Source organism: Mustela nivalis (genome assembly GCF_964662115.1).
Source record: "Mustela nivalis genome assembly, chromosome: 2".
In the NCBI taxonomy this organism is placed as follows: domain Eukaryota; kingdom Metazoa; phylum Chordata; class Mammalia; order Carnivora; family Mustelidae; genus Mustela; species Mustela nivalis.
Window position 1 is genome coordinate 155282397 of NC_139021.1, and position 21638 is coordinate 155304034.

Below are 21638 nucleotides of genomic sequence, written 5' to 3' on the forward strand. Positions count from 1 at the left end.
AAGAGGGGGTAGGAAATTATGCCCCAGAAGGAAGAGTAGAGGCTTAGTACGGAGAAAAAGAAAGCTGAGAGAAAAGACGAGCATCATCGACTTCAAAGACCCACGCTACCACTTGTAGCGTCAGTCCTCATTCCCTTACCAGCATGCCGGACACATCCTGGGAGACCCGTAGACATCGCCCCACTTAACTCTCTTAAGACAACCCTGAAGGGTGGGCATTTTTACCCTCGTAATGCAGATAAGAAAACTGAGGTCAGAGTCTTCTTGCCAAAAACCATGGAGCTAATAATGGGCAGAACCAGGACTCAAACCAAAGCAAAGGAATTCCACAGTCTGCACTCCTTGCCCCATAACCCCCAGCTTCCTCCAGCCCTGGCCGTGCAGGAGAAGAGCCTGGGTGGTATCCACACAGCCCCACCTTCAGATTCTGAACTAACTCCTCAGGGCACAGCAGGCAGAGGCGGAAAAGCCCGGTTCCTAGGTGAATCCAAGTTCACTCTAGTGATCCTCCAACTAGGCAAGCATCAGAATCACCTGGAGCCCGTGAAAACACAATCTGTAGGCCTCACCCCCACTGCGAGTCTCTGAGCCAGCAGGTCTGGAGTGCTGCTACAGAAGTTGCATTTCTAGCTGGCTCCCAGGTGCCGCTGATGCTGCGGGCCTTGAGCACGCATCCCCTGCCCCCGATTTGAGAACTACTGCTCTCAAATAGTAGAATAACAGCTACTACTACTCCTAGTAATAATCAGCAATTAAGACTCTAAGATACATCAACCCAATGAGTTCTCACTGCCTTAGAAGGTCCGAGGAGCTCAAGTTCTCTGTAAAATGAAGTGAAACTCAAGTGTCTTAGCCAAGTCCATAGAGGTGGCAAGTGATACAAAACCTTCACTTCTTTCTTTCTTCTTTTTTAAATTTCCTCATATTCTGACATCTAGTTCAATGCTCCTTCCACTACACTACCACGAGTTCCAGGAGGCAAGAACTCTGTCTATCTTGTTTACTCTTCTTTCTCCTGAATCTAAAACTAACGGGTGCTCAACGCATATACTTGAATGAATGAATCATGGCGTGAAAATATGGTGAGAAACGTGTCCTAAAGTAGAAAATTAACAGACAAGTTGATGATGGCTCATATTAAACAATTCTAATAATTACAAGCATTAAAAAATAAAAGGAACTCTCTCAGTGAATAGTGAGCTCCTTGTCCTTGGAGACACACCAGCAAAAGCTAAACAGCTAAGTGACAGAAATGTCACAAAGCAACCACATACCCCAAGGTGACCTCCTGTACCTCTAACGGCCTTTGCAAAGCTAAACTTTAATTCTTGTGGATCCCAGTAGGGAGGAGGAACTCCAAATCCTCCTTGATTATTGGTCAAGGAACCTGCCAACAGCTTCGCTATGGACCTTTACATTAATTACTTCAATCCTGTGCCTCAGTTTCTCAGGACACATGAAAAGGTTTGTCGATCAGTCTCTGGGGATTATCTAATGACTAACAAATAAGAAACAACTAACAGATGTACCAAAGCACTTAACATGCATACCACGTCTACCCTGTCCCTTCACTGCCATTCTGCAGTGCAACTAATCCAGCATCTAACATATTTCCATGAAAGTTAAACGTAAGAACCAAGAGCAAATTCAAAGTCATACTGTCCACCCTCTGAACACCCTATCCTCACCTATTTAATCACCGGTCTATCATTCTTTAAAAATCCATCCTTCCAGCAGCTATACACTGGGCATACACCGTGGGCAGAGAACTGGGCAGGCTCCTTAGGGAAGGCAGAGGAGCATCACGCCAGCCCTGTCTGCTTGCGCACATCCCTACATCTGCCACTTTCATGGTTTAAAGGCTGCTTTGGATTCCTCCCACCTGGGTAACATTGAAACGTTCGTCAGAATTGACTAGCATAGAATTGCATTTACGGATTGACTTCGACAAGGAAATCCACAACACAGAATAAGAGAACCAGAATTGAACCAAGATACCGAGGAAAGCTCTTAATTTGTAAGGTTTGGAATACCAGGTGCCAAGGACCAAACTACAACGCTGTGCCTGGTTCTCACTGAAGACTGGTTCATTCACACCTGAATATAAGGAGGGGGTCAGGCTGAGAGTGGTCTTAGGCAACAGCTTCTCAAAGTCACCCTGGTGGGGGAGGCAGCGGATAAGAAGCTGGGAAAGAGTCCCAGGCAGCTATATATAGCCCTTATCTACTTTGAACAGTAACAACTGTGTTTTCAGACACAATATCAAAAAAGGAGAACACATGCAGCCACTATTAAAATATTGTGAACCTCTGTTAATAACCTCGCAAAGATGACTGGAAGGGAATCAAAATGGAGATGACCTTGTCAGGAGGCAGGAGGCCGAGGGGAAAGGACCCAGAAGAGGAAATGGGTCAAACATCCAGAGCCAAAATGAAAAGCCAAGATAGGTGTTTATTGTAATGATTCATAAACAGATTCTGACAGTCGCATGCGGGTGCGTGTTAACAAGGCTTTTCTTCCTCAAACAAGAGCAAAACCAGCCTTCGGATTAGGTCCAGATAGGACACCTCAACTACGGAGAGTCTGCTGAAGGCATCCACTGCAAGGATAAAATGTCAAGGAAGGATAATATTTTTTCTTCCCAGTTCCTGTGAACTGGGAGATAGGGGGCTGAGGAGATAGGGCCTGAAAGGATTAGAGGTTGCAATCATGTGACCCAGGTGTCCCCAAACTCTAAGATGTGTAAGAATAACCTGGAGTGCCTATTAAATGCCACACCCCAGTCCCCGCTCCCATAGGTCTTATGAACATAGAGGAGGTACCACCCCACGAGAACTCTGCATTTCCACAAGAGCCCCTGACACTCTAAAGGAGCTGGTTGGGGCCCCTGGGTGGCTCAGTCAGTTCAGTGTGCCTTCAGCTCAGGTCATGGTCCTGGAGTCCCAGGGATCGTATCCCAAGTCAGGCTCCCTGCTCAGCGGGGAGTCTGCTTCTCCCTCTGCCCCTCACCCTGCTCATGCTCTCTCTCTCTCTCTCTCTCACACACACACACAAATACACATGCACACACACATAAAATCTTTTAAAAAACAAAAATAAGTAAATAAAGTAGCTGGCCCCTAGACTGCTATTTGAGAAACACTGACCTGATCCAACAAGAACCTTTCTTCCATAAGTGGCGAGGTGGTGGGGGAGCCCAGACTAGGGAAGGGTTTTGCCTAAGTCCAACTTCCTAAACCCAGTGCAGACCCCACAAGGAAGAAACCGTAAGTACGAACAGATGTCTCATAGAATAATCCAAACTGCTGAAGGCCACAGTCGACCACAGGACAGCAGACAGAGCGAGCTCCCTGAACAGAGCCTCTCACCAACAAAAAGACCTACAAAGGGGCCGCGTAGGACAAAGGCTGATAAGCCACTAGCACAACTGACTTATGCAGGGCCCCAGTTTCCACAGACTCCATCCACATGCCCAAACCCACTGTCACCTGCACTGTCATTTTCTCTTCAGCCCTGACTTCGAGCGCCGGCAGGGCCAGGTCTGGGTCCCACCCACCTCGGCCTCACCACTGCCACACAGCAGGCTTTCAGGAACTGTTTTTATTGTCAGGTGAGAGCTACTACCGCCCTCCACCTAGATTCCCTTCCAAGAGGCTGGTCCCCCTGGCACGCTTCCCTCCCAGCGTTCACACCCCGGCTCCAGTGTCACCTCCCTGGAGAAATAACTGTCCCTGCCCCCACCTGACCCAACCAGGCGCTCCCTCCTGCTTCTCCCAGAGGACCTGTACATACCTGTCAACACTTAACACAGTTTTGTAATGATCTCGTTTATCGACAAGACTCCTCCTCAAGGGCCATGGTTTTGGTCTTTCTCGGCAGCAGGTTCGGCTTGCCATGCGGAAGTTGCCCAATGTCAGTGGGAAGGGTAGGAAGGCTGGGAGAGAGAAACTGCTCCTAAATCTCCCACTACAGAGTGAAAACCTGACGAAGCTGCAGACGTGCTTCATTGGGTGGAGTGGGGGAGAACTCCCTGTTATTTCTTTTGTTCATATCTGAAAAGTCAGGTTGCTGTGCCTCCGGCAGCACCATAAATCAGAGAAGCATGTTGGCCGCACTTGGAAAGGGCCTCACCCGTCTGTCTGTCTGTCTCTCTCTCTCTCACACACACACACACACACACACACACATACACACACGATCCCTCCTCTCAGCTTGTCCCCCATGTCCTGAGCCCCTGGGGCCCTTCCCCTGCAGCCAGGGTCCCTACCTTCTGCACTGAGCATGGGACTCATCTCAGCCCACTCTGTGCTACTGTTCTCTCCCCCTGGTCATCTGCGGGCAACATTCCCCAAGGCGTAGGCCGGGCAATGCACCCAAGGAGGGACCCGAGTGGACAGAGCTAAAAAAGGGGCTTTTTCAGGCAAAGTGGGTTTCTCCTTGAATTGAGCCCAAAGCCAGACGGCTGCCCCCGCCTGTTCCAACACGTGACAGGCACCCCTGGGCAGCTCACAGCTCACAAGCAGGTAGAGCTGCATGGAGCTTTGCCCATGTGGCCCACACCCTGGCGCACCCTCTGCCCCCTCCACCTTGCGAGGCCCTGCAGGGCAGGCGAGGCTCCCTCTGCGCCGCCAGCCCCAACCGCAGGCCCCACGTGTCACCACTGCGCTGCGGGACTGGGTGACTTGGGGAGCAGACGGCCCACAGCAGAGCTGGGGGAAAGCGGGGTGTTCACTCTCCACCTCGCATTCCTGCGGGCTGCCACACTGCCCACCTTCATCAAGCCGTCTCCTGCGCCCGTGGGGCGTTTCCTACCCTCTCCAGCAGGGCCTGCTGTTTTCAAACCCAACAAACCGTTAGGCCTTTCTGAGATTCTTCCTGGTGGCATTTTAGCTGCTCTATAGCCCACCAGATTTCCTGTTCCTTTCTTGTGTGTCTTATGCTCAGGATATTTTTCCTGGTGCCCTGAAAATTTTTCCCAGGGGAACCATTCGGCCCCTTACGAGCTCTTTTGACACTAAAACCCCTTTCCCCGAGAACCTTCCCTCAGGGGCATAAACAAGGCTGGCAGCCACTGATAAGCCTCAGCACCGAGCAGGGAGAGGCACTGCAGTTGAAGCCGGCAGGCTGGCTCCACCGCCCCCAGCTGTGGGACCCGTCACCCTCAGCTTCGCCTTCCTGAGACTCAGTTTCCCCACCCATTAAACACGGAGAATAAAGCCCAATAGGTTGTTGCCAGGATTTAAGATAGCGTGAGCACTACACTAGCACAGAGGCTCATGTGCTAGCCAGCCCCCTGCCCCTCAAACTGGAGTGGACATCCTGATCTCAACTGCTTTCAGGTACAACCAAAGCGGAGGTGGGGAAGCACAGTGTAGACTTTTCCTTGCACCTTGAGAAATTCTCCACAGGAAAAACAGATGAAGGCCGCCTGCCATGAGTGATTGCAGATATGGGAGAGAAATCAGAAAGGAGGAGGCTGCTCTGACACGTCAAAAAGGCTAAAAACAAAAAACAAAAGTAGGATTACTCTCCTGGGGCTAAAAAAGGACTCACAAACACCTCAGCTCCCTCACTCCCAACCCCCACAACCTACGGGTGTGTTATCTACGAGTCACTGAAGCTCAGGGAGTCTCATTTCCTCATCTGCACAACTGAGATAACCTTACCAACAGCCCGGCCGCTGGGACCACCTGCACACTGTGCCCTGGAAACGGCCTTCCCAACAGCATGCTACTCCCTACTCCTTCCTTCCTAACAGAGCCTCCGTTTCACCAGATACCTGCCTCTCTTCCAGATGGCTCCAGAAGTGTGATCACCTTCCGGTCAACAGTGACTGCCTCAGGGACAGCAGGGCAACCAAGCTCCAGCCAAGGAGGCATCATGGGAGAGAGCTGGAGGGGCCTCAGGGAGCTTCCTGGCTCCTGGCTTCCTAGATCCCTCTTCTTCCCCTGGCTGTGGTTGTCTCACTAAGATGTTTGGAAATGCTGCAGCCATCTTATTCTCTGCAGATGATGCTTACACCCAAGATGGCAGAGATGGGAAGAACCTGGGGCCTTGCTGACATCAGTGAGACCCTGAAACCATCAACCCCAGAGTCCACCCTACCTCTAGATTCAGAATGTCCCATTGCTAACTCCAAGAGGCACCATTGACAAGACAGCCCCACAGGACTGGTGGGTCTTGGAGTTACACAACACACCCCTCCTGTTTGAGAAACGAGTTTTGCTATTGTTAGCCAAGCTGAGCTGGAGTCTGTTTTGTGCGGCTGACACCCCCGGATATAACTTGCCTAACCGAGGGACCACATTAAAAATTCAAATCCTTGGGCCCCACCAGGGAGTGCTAGGCATTTGTAGCAAGTATCCCAGGTGAATTCTGATGCTCCCCAACGTTTACGAACCAGCTCTTCAGTGGCACGTGAAGAAGCCCAGGGCAGCATCAGGCACGCGGTGAACACGAACCATTGGTCCAAAGCGGACTGACCTGAGAAACACCATCCCACCGTCCTATTCCCTGCGTAAAGCTACTGCAGAAAGAACAGATGAAGGCAAGGGAGTGTGGGCTGTCAAACAAATCTCACCTCGTCCCAAAAAAGGCTGCTCTGCACACTTTCAGAAAAACATCCGCTAATGTTTGGCCAAAACCCTCTTCCAGAACAACCTGACGCTGTTCCCTCCTCCAGCAGCTGCAGCTGGAGTCATTACCTGGGACTCGCCATGCAGACCATGGCACGCAGCACACAGTCCGGTGGCCAGCCCCGCTTTCCCAGCGGCCCTTTCCATTTTATTAAAAGGCCATTTTCCTGGCCTGGAGATTTCTTATCCTGGACCGATCACCCCCTGTGGCACCAGGAAAGTGCAGGGGAAGCTGTATTTATGAGAAGGAGATAAAAGGAGCTGGCTGTGCCATAGCTGACTCCTGAAATCATTGTTTCTGAAATGGCAGATGTGTAATGTCCTTGGGGGTCCTATCCTCCTCATTCCAGGGGGAAACCAAACCAACAGGGGGTGGGACTTAAGTTCCCATTCATGCAGCTGTTTCTTGTCAGCATCCGTCAGAGTCAGGAGGCTCCTGACCACAACGGTGGTCACAGATGGAGGGGGAACACTTAGCATGGAGAGCAGGAGACTGGAGGGAGGGGCAGCCACTAATTTAGAGGGGCTTTTGCAGGATATCAGTTGCCCAGATAAACCATGAAGGCCAAAAGCAGCAAAGAACATCTCACCTGCTCTTTCTGATATGAAGATCCTTGAGGCTAGGTCTACTTAATTAATCTGGACTTTTTTACTCAACAAATATTTGAATGACTATGAAATGCAGAGCACCACACCAGACGTGCAGTGACAGGGGAAGGGGCCAGAGCTGAGGGTAATATAAAGAACCTCGGTGTAACACTGAAGATAAGGCAAGTACTTAGAGAAAAAGGAAAAAGCAAGTCCCATTAGGGGAAGCGTCTTCAGAAAGCCTCCCTAGTTCTCCCCCAGTTCAACAGCATTCGGGCACCCTTCACTCTGTGCTTCCTCAAGCAGTCTGAGTGCTGCATTGTAACTGTCCACTCACACACCCATCGTTCTGTCTCCTACAGAAAGGGGCCCCTCACCTGTTCATCTCTAGCACAGATCCTAGCACAAGGATGTGCTCAGTGAAAGCTGGTTCCTGAAATGATAGATGGATGGATAGATGAGTGGATGGATGGATGAATGGATGATGAATCAGTAGATGAGTGGATGGGTGGATGGATGAGTGGATGGATGGATGAGTGGAAGGAAGGAAGGAAGAGTAGAAGAATGGATAAGTGGATGGATGAGTGGATGGATGGATGGATAGATGAGTAGATGGATGGATGAGTGGATGGATGGGTGGATGGATGGATGAGTGGATGGATGAATGGACAGATGAATGGATGAGTAGATGGACGGATGAGTGGAAGGAAGGAAGGAAGGAAGGAAGAGTAGATGAATGGATGAGTGGATGATGAATCAGTAGATGGATGGATGAGTGGATGGATGAATGGATGGATGAGTGGGTGGATGCATGGACGGATGAATGGATGAGTAGATGGACGGATGAGTGGAAGGAAGGAAGAAAGGAAGGAAGGGTAGATGAATGGATAAGTGGATGGATGAGTGGATGGATGGATGAGTGGAGGGAAGGATGAGTGCATGGATGGGAATGCCAAAGAATTCTAGCCAGGGAATCAGGGAAGGCTTCCTGCAGGGCTGAGGCATCTGAACCAGATTTTGAAGCACTTAGACAAGCGGCGATAAAGGCAGGACCCACTTCATCCAAAGTGCCCAGTACCATCTTAGGCAGAAAGCTGGTGCCTTAAAGCTTCCTGGATGAGTTTACTACTGAACTGGCTTTCCTACGGGAAGGAAGTTGGCTTCATTTCCCACAGTCTTTTGTTTCTCTCTAGGTAAACAGAAGCAACTCCTACACAGTAATTAAACTGATAAACCAAGGGAAAGTTAACTGCCTACTAGTCTCTACAAACACAAAGATACTTCAGCAGAACGAAGAACCCTAGTTCTACAGATAGATAGTTTTCCAAGGTATACTCAGTAACAAAGGCAATGTATGTCACTACCCCCCACCTTACATATGTATCTGAATATAGAAATTCTGGAAGGAAATCTAAGAAACTAATAAAAATGATTACCTGTCTATAGAGGTATATATCATTTAGTACCTAAACTAGAACATTTTTGAGGTTGAAAGCAGGTGTTACTGGACATTCACTGGGATGAAAAACACAAACAAGGATTGTCATAGGTAAACTGGAACATTACATTTAGCCCACCTAATAGGGGCCAGGTTGGAGGAGGGAGTGATATATACCTCACAGGGGTAAGAATGAAAATTCTCGATGCAGGTGGGTTCAGTCAGTTAAGCGTGGGTGGCTCAGTAAATTAAGCATTTGCCTTCAGCTCAGGTCATGATCCTGGGGTCCTGGGATGGAGCCCCACATCAGGCTCCCTGTTCAGTGGGGAGTCTGCTTCTCCCTCTCCCTCTGCCCCCCCACGCCCCTCCCTCGTGCACACTCTAATAAATAAATAATGTCTTTAAAAAAAAAAAAGAAAATTCTCAATGCATACATTTAGTATCTTGATGTCTGAACCATGTGTATGTATCAACTATTTTTAATGCTATTATATTGTGGAGCGCCTGGCTGACTCAGTCGGCGGAGCGTGTAACTCGCTCTCAGGATTGTAAGTTCAAGAGCCACATTGGGCGCAGGGATAACTTAAAAATAAAATCTTAAAATGTGGTCCTCTTTTTAACAGGAATTTCAAAAGCCAAGGAATTTGGGCTTCTACCTCCAAGACAAAGGAGGCTCATTTAGGGGCCCCATGGAAGAGCTGCCCAGAAGAGCACCCCAGATACAAGAATGAACTGACTGCTCAGAGCATAGTCTTTTTGCAGCAGGCAATAAACCAGCGCTGGGAGAAGGGAGCGGTACATGGTACATGGCCTAAAAAGGCTTTGACTCCGTGCAGGGCCAGCTAAGATGGGGAACAGCGGGGAATATAAACAGTGTGAGACGGACATAAAGCAGGTCAGGTTTTACACAATCATGGCAACAAAGTGAGATTGATTCAGGACTGAATGAAGCTCTTTATATTGTTTCTACTTAAAAAGGAAATGTATTGACTACAGTCCTCCTCACAGATTTATCTTTCCTGACATCAAGCACATTCATAACCTATTTTAAATTCCAAGGAACAATGCTGGGGTTTAGGAGAGTGAATACCAGTGTGTTTCACCAGAACGTTTTGGAGGCTGGGGAGAAGCTTCTTTGACTTTTAATTGCTCAGGAAACAGACACAATGTAGATGCTTTTCTTATCAGTCATAACTTCAAGTTAGAGAAACGTGTACCCGGTGGGTCTGAACTTTAGAACAAATCTGTCATGGGAAGAGCCACTTTGGGGCCATCTTAGAGACTATGTGTGGTGTCACTTTGGCCTCAGTCTCTTTTTTGACTCTCTCCTTTCAGATGCCGCTACTTCTTCTTGGGATCAGACCTTCTCTACCTAGACCAGAGAAGGTCTTGTCTCCGGTCTCCAGGAGCCACCAGGCACTGACCTTCTCCTCGCCAGTGGGACCATGTCCAACCGTGAATCCTTTCAGGGCACCCCATAGTCTTTAGGATTACAGGGTCATACAATTTATCACCCAAACAGGAACACCTGTGAGTTGGGGGGGAGGGGGGGCCACAGGGGGCAGGGCACTAATAATAATCACAAGGGGACAACAGCCAAAGGCTCACTGGGAAACTGGAATATGAGGTCATCTTACCGTAGGATAAATCCAATCCCTTGAACACAGCTTGAATTCAGGACTCTCCACATCTGGCCCCACTTTACCTTTCCAGTCTGTCTCATACTGATCTTTTTTTTTTTTTTAAGATTTTATTTATTTATTTGACAGAGAGAAATCCCAAGAAGGCAGAGAGGCAGGCAGAGAGAGAGAGGGAGAAGCAGGCTCCCCGCCGAGCAGAGAGCCCGATGTGGGGCTTGATCCCAGGACCCTGAGATCATGACCCGAGTCAAAGGCAGAGGCTTAATCCACTGAGCCAAGAGCCAACCAGGGGGCGCTCTGATACTGATCTTATCACAGGGTCCAGTCACAATGGACTTGCAAGTTAACCAGCATGCCTTGGGCCTTCCTACATCTGTGCATTTGCTCACACATTTCCTCCTCCTGTCTCCACCCCACCCTCATCCCCTGTCAGTCCATAATGTCCCCCTCCCCCATCTAGGCAGGTCTAACTCCTACCCTTCCTTCAAAACCCAAGACAACTGGTATCATTTTTTACTGCACTCATTCAACAAAAATCTGACTGCTCACTCTGTGTTAGGTGCATAGTGAATAAGACTGAAAAAAATTCCACCTCTTACGGAACTTTAAATTCATAGGCAGGGGGTCATTATCTCAATTGTGATAACTGATACTAAGGATGGACACAAGGTGATATGCTGGAGAATCTATTCTGTTATGGTGTGGACATACTTAGCCCCTACAAGGCTATGAGCTCCTTGAGGACAAAGCCCAAGACACCCCGTCTTACAGCCCTACTGAACCTACCACACCCTCTTGATTATAGCTGGCACTCAACAAACATTTGCTGAGTAAAGAATTTAAAAAGCTTGCTTAGTTGGTTCAAAGATGGTTCCTTAACAACCAGTTCTGAGTCCTCCATGAATCTGTAACGGGATCAAAGGGGAACCCAACTTGCCAAAGACCTTAGAGAAACACCCCAGGTCCTAGGGCTGTGACTCTCAACACTAATGCTGGAAGTGAGCTGAAGTCATCTGACTTGGTTCAATCCTATGCTGCTTCTCTAGAGGTTAAGTGACTCATTGAGATCACACAGCTGGTTAGCGACTAAAAGGTGACACAGGGAGCCTAGAATTTACTGACTGGATAAAGACTAAAGGACTCACTGGAGCAGAGGGCATCTGGACGACAGAGGTGACCCTGCTGGCTGGAGTGGCCAGAGAGCTTTGGAGTGGGGCCCCAGGGATGGAAAGTAGTCGGGGAATCATTCCTGTCAGCAAGGCCGGCAGGGGGAAAAGCACTGTAGTAGAAAGCTGGCCAGGGCGGGCTCACTTGAAAACAGGGTCAGGCAAAAATTTTACCTGGTGATGTGACCATCTGAGACCAGGCCACAGACTCACCTTTTCCATGGCTGACCTGGAAGAGGGGCCTGAAGTCAGAGCAGCTGGGGGTGAAGCAGGGAGGCTGTCCTCGGGACTGCCCAAGCGGTGCCCTCTCAGGATAGGCGGCTGTTCTCTTAGACCTATCGGGCACCAGCAATGCTCAGCGGAAGCTGCTCAGAGAAGCTCACATAAAGGCCAAGGGTCCTGGGGCTTCCCCAAATTTGTTTGTTGTTCTGCCCTATGTGACAGGGGCTGACCAGAGTTAAAGAGTAACCAGTAACAAAGAAGTCTGGCAGGCAGCAGAGCACTATCCAAGTTATAAGCACAACACATATGCCCCTTTCTCAGACCCTTCTCTTGGTGGGTAGTCACAGTAATTTAATAAAGGCATCAGAATTACATGACTCCCTGGACCTGAGTGATTCCAGTCCAACAGAGAAACAGCTGAACCCATTCTTAGCAGCTGGACTGGGCCCCACCTGCCTCTCACCTGAGGCCCTGGGCCACCCTGACCTGTCAGGCCTTGCTGGAGTTTTCCTTCCTGGCCTCTACCCACCACGACCACCATGCCAGCCTCTCAGGGTTCAGTCGGGGTTCGGGGGGGGCACAATCTGCAAACATCCACTGAGGTAAAACAACAACATAAGTCCCTGCAGGTAAGGGAACACCCTGAGTTCTTCAGGCGGGCTCTCCAAACAGCCTTCCACTAGTCTTGTGCTCTGAGGTGAGAACAGAGCCAGGCCCCCAAAGGGCAAGGTTCCTCGATCTCAGCAAACCAACACGGGGCACACAATACCCCTCTGTGGTGGGCCGCCCTGTGCACCACAGACTTTTAGGCGCACACTTTTAGGCCTCCACCCACCAGAGGCCACAGCACCCCCACAGGTCACCACAATTGAAAATGTCTCCTCCATGGGGCGCCTGGGTGGCTCAGTGGGTTAAAGCCTCTGCCTTCGGCTCAGGTCATGATCCCAGGGTCCTGGGATCAAGCCCCGCGTCGGACTCTCTGCTCAGCGTGAGAGTCTGCTTCTCCCTCTCTTTCTCTCTGCCTGCCTTTCTGCCTACTTGTGATCTCTGTCTGTCAAATAAATAAAATAAAATCTTTAAAAAAAAAAAAAAAGAAAAAAAGAAAATGTCTCCTCCAGACATTGTCAAATGTCCTGTAGGGATAAAACTGCCCTCAGCTAAGCACCACTGCCAAGGGGTGAGCTCCCTAAATAAGCGACTCCATATAGCTCCAAAGACTCAGGCACCCAGAACTCCTAGTCCTACAAAATAGCTTGGGCCTTGAAGATAGTGCTTTGGATTGGGTGGACCTGGGTTAGAATCCTGCCTCTCTCTGTCTTATCAACTCCGAGACTCTGGGTAGGTCACTTAGCCTTGCTGAGCCTCAGTTCCTTCATCTTTAAAATGGGAGCAATGAAATAGCACCCACCTGATAGGGAAACCCTGGCAGTTACATAAAATGACACGTAATGATTGCCTGGCACTGTGAGTGAATTTAACATTCAATAAACATTCGGGATTATTTATGGGCCTGGAAAATTCCTTTTAGTCAAGGCTAGCATTTAGTCTTCTATTTCTGTGGCTTCTGATCTTCCCCCTTCTTCCTATGCTCCTTCCACCTGTTAAATGCCTTTGGTCTTAACCTTTGGTCTTAAGGAATCCTTCCTGCTGGTTCAAAGGCATCTGAGGTTAAAGTGAAGGAAAGAAAACACACACACACACACACACACAGAACCTTTCAGATCCAACCCTGCCCAGACCAACTCTCCAGACAAAGGTTTCCATTGTTGTCTAAAAACAAACTTTTCCACAGGGAGGCCTTAAAAGAGCCACAAGTCTCCAAGCCTCCAGACTCTTCTAGTTCTCATCCCCACTCTGCCCAGACCCTGGCAATATCCCTTCTCCTTGCTGGGCCTCGGTTTCCTAATCTGTGAATGAGTGCCCCCGCGTTACTACTCTCCAAGACACCACACTGCGTCAGAATGCCGCGTGTGGACAGCAGCTGGATCCCCATTTTAAGTAAGTGCTTACCTGGGAACAAGGGTCACAGAGACAAATGCGCCTCTTTTTCCCTACGTTCCCCAAAAGCCAGCACAATATAGTATTTACAGAATATAGAAGAGGGTATTTGTTGCCATGGGAGTCAGATCTGAATAAAATGAAATCCTGCCAGACCATTGAGACCTCGTGCAAATTAATAATGTCGCCATATCTGTAAAATGGGATAATAATAAAGGCAGAAATGATGTACAGATTATTAGACAAACATCAAGAAAGCACACCCTAGGTATTCAGAACACACATCCCTTCTTTCTGGACTCTAGTTTATATTGGATAATATAACTCTGTGTCATCCTCCTCCTCTGGAAAATCCTTTCTTCTCTCCTTTCCCAGGGCTTGTCCAAGCCCTCCTCTGCCAGGAAGCCTTCTCTGCATGGACTCTGTTTCTAAAGGTCCAAGGCCAGAAGTTTCCCAAAGATTGGCTTGGGGAGGGAAAGGGAGGAGGGGAAGAAGTTCCCTGCCCTGAGAATTTCCTTCCTGTGAATTCCGGAAGATTAACCCCTCCCCTGCTCCACCCCGGAATGGAGCCCTGACCACAACATCTGTGCAGACTTTGAGTTTGCACACGCATTAGGTCAGAATCCTATAACCACCCTGAGATGGGCAGGATGAGCTGGGATAGCATCCCCTCCCCTGCAACTCGGTCCCCCAGAGTCCCTCCCACAGCTCATTGCCCACTCACTCCAGGAAGACAAAGAAGAAGACCACGTGGTTTCTTTCCCCTCCATGGGAGGGCTCACAAGTCTCCAGCCCAGACCCTTCCTTCTACCCAAACCCTAGGGCTGTAAGGACTCCATGGTCTCCGGTTGGCTTGAATCCTACAATAAAACCACCTCCTAACCAAAAACTGGACCGCAGGAGAGGAAGGAATAGGTCCAAGGTCTCAGCCAGTTCCAAGGCTGAGTTAGAACGTGGGTCTCTGGGCTCTAGACTCACCATGCCTCTCCCCACTCCCTCTTTCTCACCAGCTGCACCCCCTTCCTGTCTCTGGTACCATTGGCTTCTCCCAGGCTCCGCAGCTTGCAATCACCGCGGCTTCTTCCCCTGCCCTGTTTCTCTCATCCTCTTGTCACCAAGACCAGTAGCCCTCTGTGACACCGGCCTGCAGACCACCAGTCCCACCCTCCCAAACCCACTGCCTCGTTCCAATCACCTCATGACAAGGAGCCCATGGAGTCCAAGGAGTTCTGGAGGCTGAACTCTCCAGAAGCCCATTCTACACAACAGGGCCAGATTCTTCTTCCCTCAACATACCTTTGCCATGCCACTCTCCTGTCCAACAACCTGCCATGGCTCATCTGTCCCACGGGATCAAAGCTCTCCTGCCCAACACACCCAGGAAGCTCACTCACCTACTCCAGCCCACCTGGGTTTGCCCTGCTCCCCTATGTGCCCCCTCCTCTCTCTCCTGGATGACCTCCTGGCTCCCTCTCAGACCTCTGGCCACATCACTCCCCTCCTTGGCAGGTCTTCCATCCTCCCCTTCCTCCTATCCTGTTGGTCCCCCCATGAGGACCTCCCCTGACCTCCACAGCCCACAGTAGTCTTCAACTCCTCTGCACGTAGTCACCACTAGTAGTTAAGGGCCTAAGCCTGGTGTTCTCCTGGCCGCATGTTGTCCTTCTATTGCCTGAGCTATATGAACATTACCTCATCACCAAACTGCAAATGGCCAACCACCAACTTGACCATGTTCTTCCCACCTCCAACCTCAGCCTGGCATTCATTCCACAAATATTATCTGAGTGCATCCGATAGGCCAGAAAGTCCCTGCCCTTGCTCTTGAAACCCTTCTTACCCTTCAAGCAATCTTAAATGCCACATGCTCTGTGAACCTCCTCCCTGTTCCCCAACTCCCACACCCCCCCACAAAGGAGTCTTCATCTTCATCTCTTCATCTCTCCAGGACCTCCCGGTTGTTCTCCAGTCAATCTCCCCACCACCACCATGTCCTCCCTAGACGCGGACCTTCTCCTCCTCACCCACAGCTGAGCCTCCTACAATACCCTTTACCAAGAAGATGTTCAATGAATAGGCTTCACAGTGAACTGAAAGAAACAGAATCTGCCCAGTTCTCAGGCCAGCCTGGGCTCCTGGGTGGCCCCAAGCTCCCCGTACATCCAAGTGACCTCTTACTGTTCTTCCAAGATTGGATTTGGGCCCAGACTGAATCAAATGACCTCTTATCATTCTTCCAAAATTAGGCTTTCCTCTTTAATTACACCTTATCTAACCACATTCTATGTGGATTCTAATTACATAATTACTTCAAGCCTTGGGACTTAAGGGAAAAAAAGAAAGAAAGAAAGGAGTGTGTATGATTACACAGGTAAGTAAACACATCAAATATGCATATTTCTACAGGCCGGATGCCACTTTTCTCTTCATAAACCATTTTGTAACCCAGAAAATATAATCCATGGAGGTGTTTAAACCACATTATGGTTAAAAAGTCTTACTGGGTAGGATTGATGAAGGAGAACTTCTGGGAGAGCCTAACCCTGAGATGGGCTTCGAAAGAAGTTTGAAGTCAGTAACCAGCCCTCCCTCTTCCCCTCCTGCAATGAAGAGGGAGCTGTGAGATTGGGCATGGTATATTCTGAAAACATGACCAGCCTAATCCCCCTCTAACCCAAATACCCACTTTGTTCTGAATCCAGGCACTCACTGCACTCTTCTCCCCTTAGGGCACGCATGCACCATTCTCTCCCCAATCAGACTATGTTCACCCTGCAGGCAGGGGCCCTATTTCAGCCATCTTGGTATTCCCAATTCTCCATCCTCCCCCAGTCCAGTAGGGGCATCTAGCAGGCCCTTCCCCATCCTTATACTCCCGGCCTTATTAAAGTATTGACCTCCCGGGGCGCCTGGGTGGCTCAGTGGGTTAAAGCCTCTGCCTTTGGCTCAGGTCATGGTCTCAGGGTCCTGGGATCGAGCCCCGCATCGGGCTCTCTGCTCAGCAGGGAGCCTGCTTCCTCCTCTCTCTCGGCCTGCCTCTCTGCCTACTTGTGATCTCTGTCTGTCAAATAAATAAATAAAATCTTAAAAAAAAAAAGTATTGACCTCTCCCAATCCACTAAGCCTTCTCATGCCACGCTACCTTTGTTCATGCTGGTGCCCCCAACTTTTATCAGGAATACCCTCCTCTGGTCCTTTTCTAGCCCCATGGCAGCCCCCACTCCAGCTGGTACTTGCCCTACCTTAGTGTTTATAACACCTGGGCACAAAAACCTTTTCATATGCCTACTTCTCCCTTCAGACCAGGTCACCCAACTTTCTGATCACACCTTCCTGCTAGTAAAATAGCTTTGAGCATATTTACTTATAAGTTAATTATAAAATCTGTACTACTATAAATAGGAAAGTTACATTTTTCTTATGTTTGAGTTAAAGAATAAATAGAACATTCACTGATGTTTTCTTCCTGCCACTCAATCGATCTCTTGAGAGCTCACCCACTGCTCTAGATTAGGAACAGCGTGAGGACAGCTGGGGTGTTTTGTTCTCTTTATATTCCCAGAATTTGCGACAGAACCCAAAATTTAGTAAATGAATTAATTTGCTCATGGCTAGTGAGCCCCTTCTGTGAGCCAGGCACACGCTGGGCCCTGGGGACAGAATATGGCTAAGAACCAGCTCTGGCCACGGCCATCATGGATCGAGCTACAGATGGCTGGGGTGGGCAGACAAACAATGATTTCCCCAACAAATGTAACAAAGCAGCTGAGACAGATGCTGTGATGAATGTTCTGTCCAGAACCACTGAATCATGAGAGTCTCAAACAAGATGTTTTAAACCGCTCCAGGGGATCAGAGAAGGCTTCCCCAGGAACACGCTGCTGCAGGTGGCATGTGAAGGACGAGCAGAGTTGGCTAGGTAAAGGGAAGAAAGAACACTCCCACCTAAGGAAACTAAACAGGCAAAATCCAGAGGCTGGAACGGAGAAGCGTAAGTGCCAGGGACTAACAGGCCAATAAAACAAAATGAATGAACAAGCCCCAAAAGGATAGTGAGTTCCCCTCCCCTTTACTCTCCCCTATTTATCAAAACAGACCCAGCTTCCAACCTCTGAAGGGGTCACTCAGTCCCAATACCGTCCGGTCTCTGGGCCAAGCAGGCAGGTGGGTTTCCTCCAGGTCTCCCAGCCGGCCGGGAGTGGAGTCCTGCACCCCTCCTGAGAAGTTCAAAAGCTTAGGAAGACACTCCTAGGAAGACACTCCTGGAAACCATGCCTGTTGCTATGGGCACCACCAACCCAAGGCTCCTAGGCAGTTTAATTTTTTAAAGAGAGTATTAAATATTTTACGTCTTCTAACAGCATGGTTTCTTCCCTGCTACAATGGAAAGGAACCCCCGGTGCAAATACCCAGCAAGGCAGCCCAAGGAGGTGTGCGCCCTGCCATGGAGGGTGACCTCTGGATTCCCTGTTTGCCCAGGGGGACGATCGTCGCGAGAGCAACCTGGGAATCCAGAACTGCGGCCACAAAAACCCCTTCTCTACTGGAGCCCCTGTGACCCCAGGAAGGGAAAATTATTCACCACGATGCTTCAGGTGAGTGAAAGGTGAGTGAAAACAGCCCACTTCAGGTGAGTGAAACAGTCCATGACCTTCCTCATTCAAGATCAGACGGAGACCGTGGACGGTACCGTAGGCTGGCAGGCTGGGGGCCTCCTCCCGCAGCAGCTGTTCTGAAGAGCAGCCTTGCTTCTCTCCGCGCTCAGGCATGACTAACATTTCCCAGCTCCTGGGGGGCCTCGCCCCCTCACACCTGCCAGGCCTGGCTCGCTAACGCACCATGCCCAAAGAAAGGCCCTACAAAAAGCAAGCACAAAAACCGTCCTCCAAGGCCTGCGACTGTCTTGGGCCAGGCTCACGGGCCTGGCAACCCATCTGTCAGCAGCCGGCACCCGCCCCTGCTTAAGGCCCTCGGGCCTCTGGAGTCCAGCTTTCTCTAGCTACTCTATCTTCCATCCCTGTTGGGGTTTTTCTTTCTCTGGAGACTCTATTCATTTTGTCCTGCTTAAAGCAGCCCAGTTCCTCCTGTTGCCTTGGCTTTTCCATCCAGATCCCTGGCCTGCTCTCAAGCCCACGGCCCAGGCCACTGGGGCAGTGACAGGTCTCCCAACGGCAGCTCCGGCCCGTCTCACCTCGCCCCACGGGCCGAGGGATCCTCTCCTCTCGCCGGCCTGCTGCGCATGTGGTCTAGGAGGAGAGGCATACACAAGAGTCAGTGGTGTGTGTGTTGCAGCAGCGGGGGACAGACGCCCACACAGCAACACCACATGAAAATGTTTCCATTGTCCCCCCCTCAATGCAGCATCAACAGCTACGCCCCCTGACCATCATTCTGGGCTTACAGGAAAACAGTCACTCAACCCTGGTGCTGCCCCGACAGATGCCAGACAAACTCTACCTGGAGATGAGCGATCTGCACGTGAGCAAGCTCCTGACGGGTCACACTAGGAAACCGCTCACACTAGGAAAACGCACCGCTGCCAGGTCCCCCACAAATTCCGGCAACAAGAGAAACTGTTTGGATTTCAACAGTTATGTCCCGGTGACCTTTCGTACTGGGAAACCAAATTCAAAGGCCGGCCTATGGGTTGATGCTCATAATCGATGCACCAGGCATTCTATAAATGAATAATGAGTTTGTGCATTGACACGTGGGTAGTTCCGGGATCTTCTAAGCACCCATTCCTGTCACAGCTGCCCCGGGCTAGAACGTCATCCATGAAGAACAAGCTTGGCAAAGCCAGGTAGAGGTCACAAGTACTCAACAATCCTGACCACAGGTCCCCCAGGCAGCACGTGCGTGGCCCCGTGAGAAGCCAGGTAGCCAGGAGCAGTCTCCCCCCAGGTCAGTCCTGAGTCCACAATCACCAGACACCTGACTGTCTGTCTGTCTGTCTGACCGTCCATCCCTGGCCATGTTCTGCCTCCTGCTCTGCGTGCCTCACCTGGCCGAGGCTGTCTGTCTGTCTAACGGTCTGTCCCTGGCCGTGTTCTGCCCCCTGCCCTGCATGCCTCACCTGGCTGAGGCGAGATGCCGGATAGGTCAGAGGTGTCCCGGGTGCCATCACCACCCCCGGCCCCACACACCCTGCCCTACCCAAACCTTCCCGCCTCAAAACCTGAAATAAACTGCTGGACGCCTGCAGGGAAGCCAAGAGCCCCATGCTCTTGTTCACGGACACCTGTTCTACATGTTCATGGACACCTGTTCTACACGTTCACCGACGCCTGTTCGAGGGACGAGATGAGCCTGTGGCTATGAAAGCACTTCTCTGACTGAAGTTCCGCGTGCAAGCAGGGATTCGCCCAGCAAATGGGGCGCCCTCCCAGCCCTGGAACATCAGAGCTCCCCTTTTCCCCAAAACAGGGCACCCTGAGCACACCAGGCCACACCAGGTGGACCTGCTTGCAAGACTGAGTAAATCACCAAGCGACGAAAATCCCAAAGAGAAGCTTAGGCTCCAGCTGCCAGATCTCCCAGGATCTCTCCTCCACACACCTCTGGCACATCGCTCTGCTCCACGGGGCTGACGGCCAATGTCTGAGAACCACCCCTCACCAAGGCAGAAATACAGTATGGGGAGAGAAGTGTCTGGGGACAAGACAAAGGGCCATGGGTAGAAGCAGACCAGAAGGAAAGGGACACCAAAAGGGTTCCTTGTTCAAGTGTCAGTGACGAGCTTCACGGCTGGCATTTTTACATCAGGTCTCACGCCCAAAGCAGCCCCCAGCTTAGAAACATTCAGTTCTGGGTCTTTCTCCAGGCGGTCAGTCGGCTCTGCAAACACAGCCTCGCCTGCCAGCATTCTTTCTCTGCTCTGCGGTCTGTTTGAAAATGCCTCCTTGACTCCACCAATAACTTGTCTCCTTCTCCTCAACATGGCAGCCACCACTACCATGCGTCAGGCAGCGGCTAGACTTGCATCATTGAGTCAGCCATAACCCTGAGAGGGAGGCACCTTTATTTTCTCCATTGGACAGGGGAAAGCCTGAGGCAGAGAGGAGCCACTCGCTCCAGGAGGCAGCAGGCTTGGGCAGCACCAGCACAGAGACCACGCTCTTCGTTCGTCATCTGCTTGCCCCTCACTTCCAAGCAAGAAGAGCCAAGCTCCAGGAGAAGAGATCTGTTCCCAGCTCAGGCCCATCCAGTGACATGGCCTAGAACAAATGGCTTCTCTCTGCATCGGCTGCCTCTGCTGTGAAACAAGGCTGATCACAGATGCCTGCTCTAGAAACAGAAGCTGAGCTCTCTCTGTAGCCCTGTGCAGGCTGCCCGAGAGAACTTCCTGAGATGACAGGAACTTGTGTCTAGGAGCACTGGTGGGAACAAGGGACTGAATGGCAAACTGTATTTTATTTTAATTAACTTAAAATGAATATGGCTGGTGTCCACTGGAAAGCTCAGCTCTAGTCTCGAATTCTAACAGGGCAGAGGCCACTTCTCTTTGGTCACCGCTACATTCCCAGAGCCCAGCCCAGACCCTGATGTGCGGTAATTATTTGTTGAACAAATCAAAAGCAAAGGACTTTTCAGGTGCTCTAATAAGGCTTCCTCTCCCACCCCAGCATTGATTTCCAGGCTTTCTGGCTAATGGACATCTAACCTTGGCTTGGCAAGGAGCTCAGGGCCTCCCAAATGCAATACAGCAGGGACTAGCTCTCAGGATAAAAAGTGCCTCTGTGAAGCCAAATTTATCTCCCTGAAATTCCTACTTACTAGTCCTGGCACATTAACTCACAGGTTTAGGAAAACCAAACTAAATTATGAAAAAGCACTTAAACATCTGTAAACACTATAAACTCAGGATTATAGCTATAATTCACTTTCTTAGTTAAGATGAATCTGATCTTACCTTGTAACAGTGTGAGGCCCATTAAACAAATACATGACG

General features: G+C 50.2%; 1 protein-coding gene across 48 annotated transcripts in view; it reads right to left on the minus strand.

The window, feature by feature from the left end:
• The window catches only part of SORBS1 (sorbin and SH3 domain containing 1), a 226192-nt gene that overhangs the window by 194242 nt on the left and 10312 nt on the right, over window positions 1-21638 (minus strand). The window contains exon 1 of one of the 48 annotated variants that reach the window (XM_082722001.1): window positions 11681-11830. The exons of 46 other annotated variants lie outside the window; for them this stretch is intronic. The gene's annotated coding sequence lies outside the window, so the exon portion shown is untranslated. Of the gene's footprint in view, window positions 1-3488; window positions 3557-11680; window positions 11831-21638 lie in introns of those variants that run through there. One more of the 48 variants, XM_082722012.1, reaches the window with a different exon arrangement.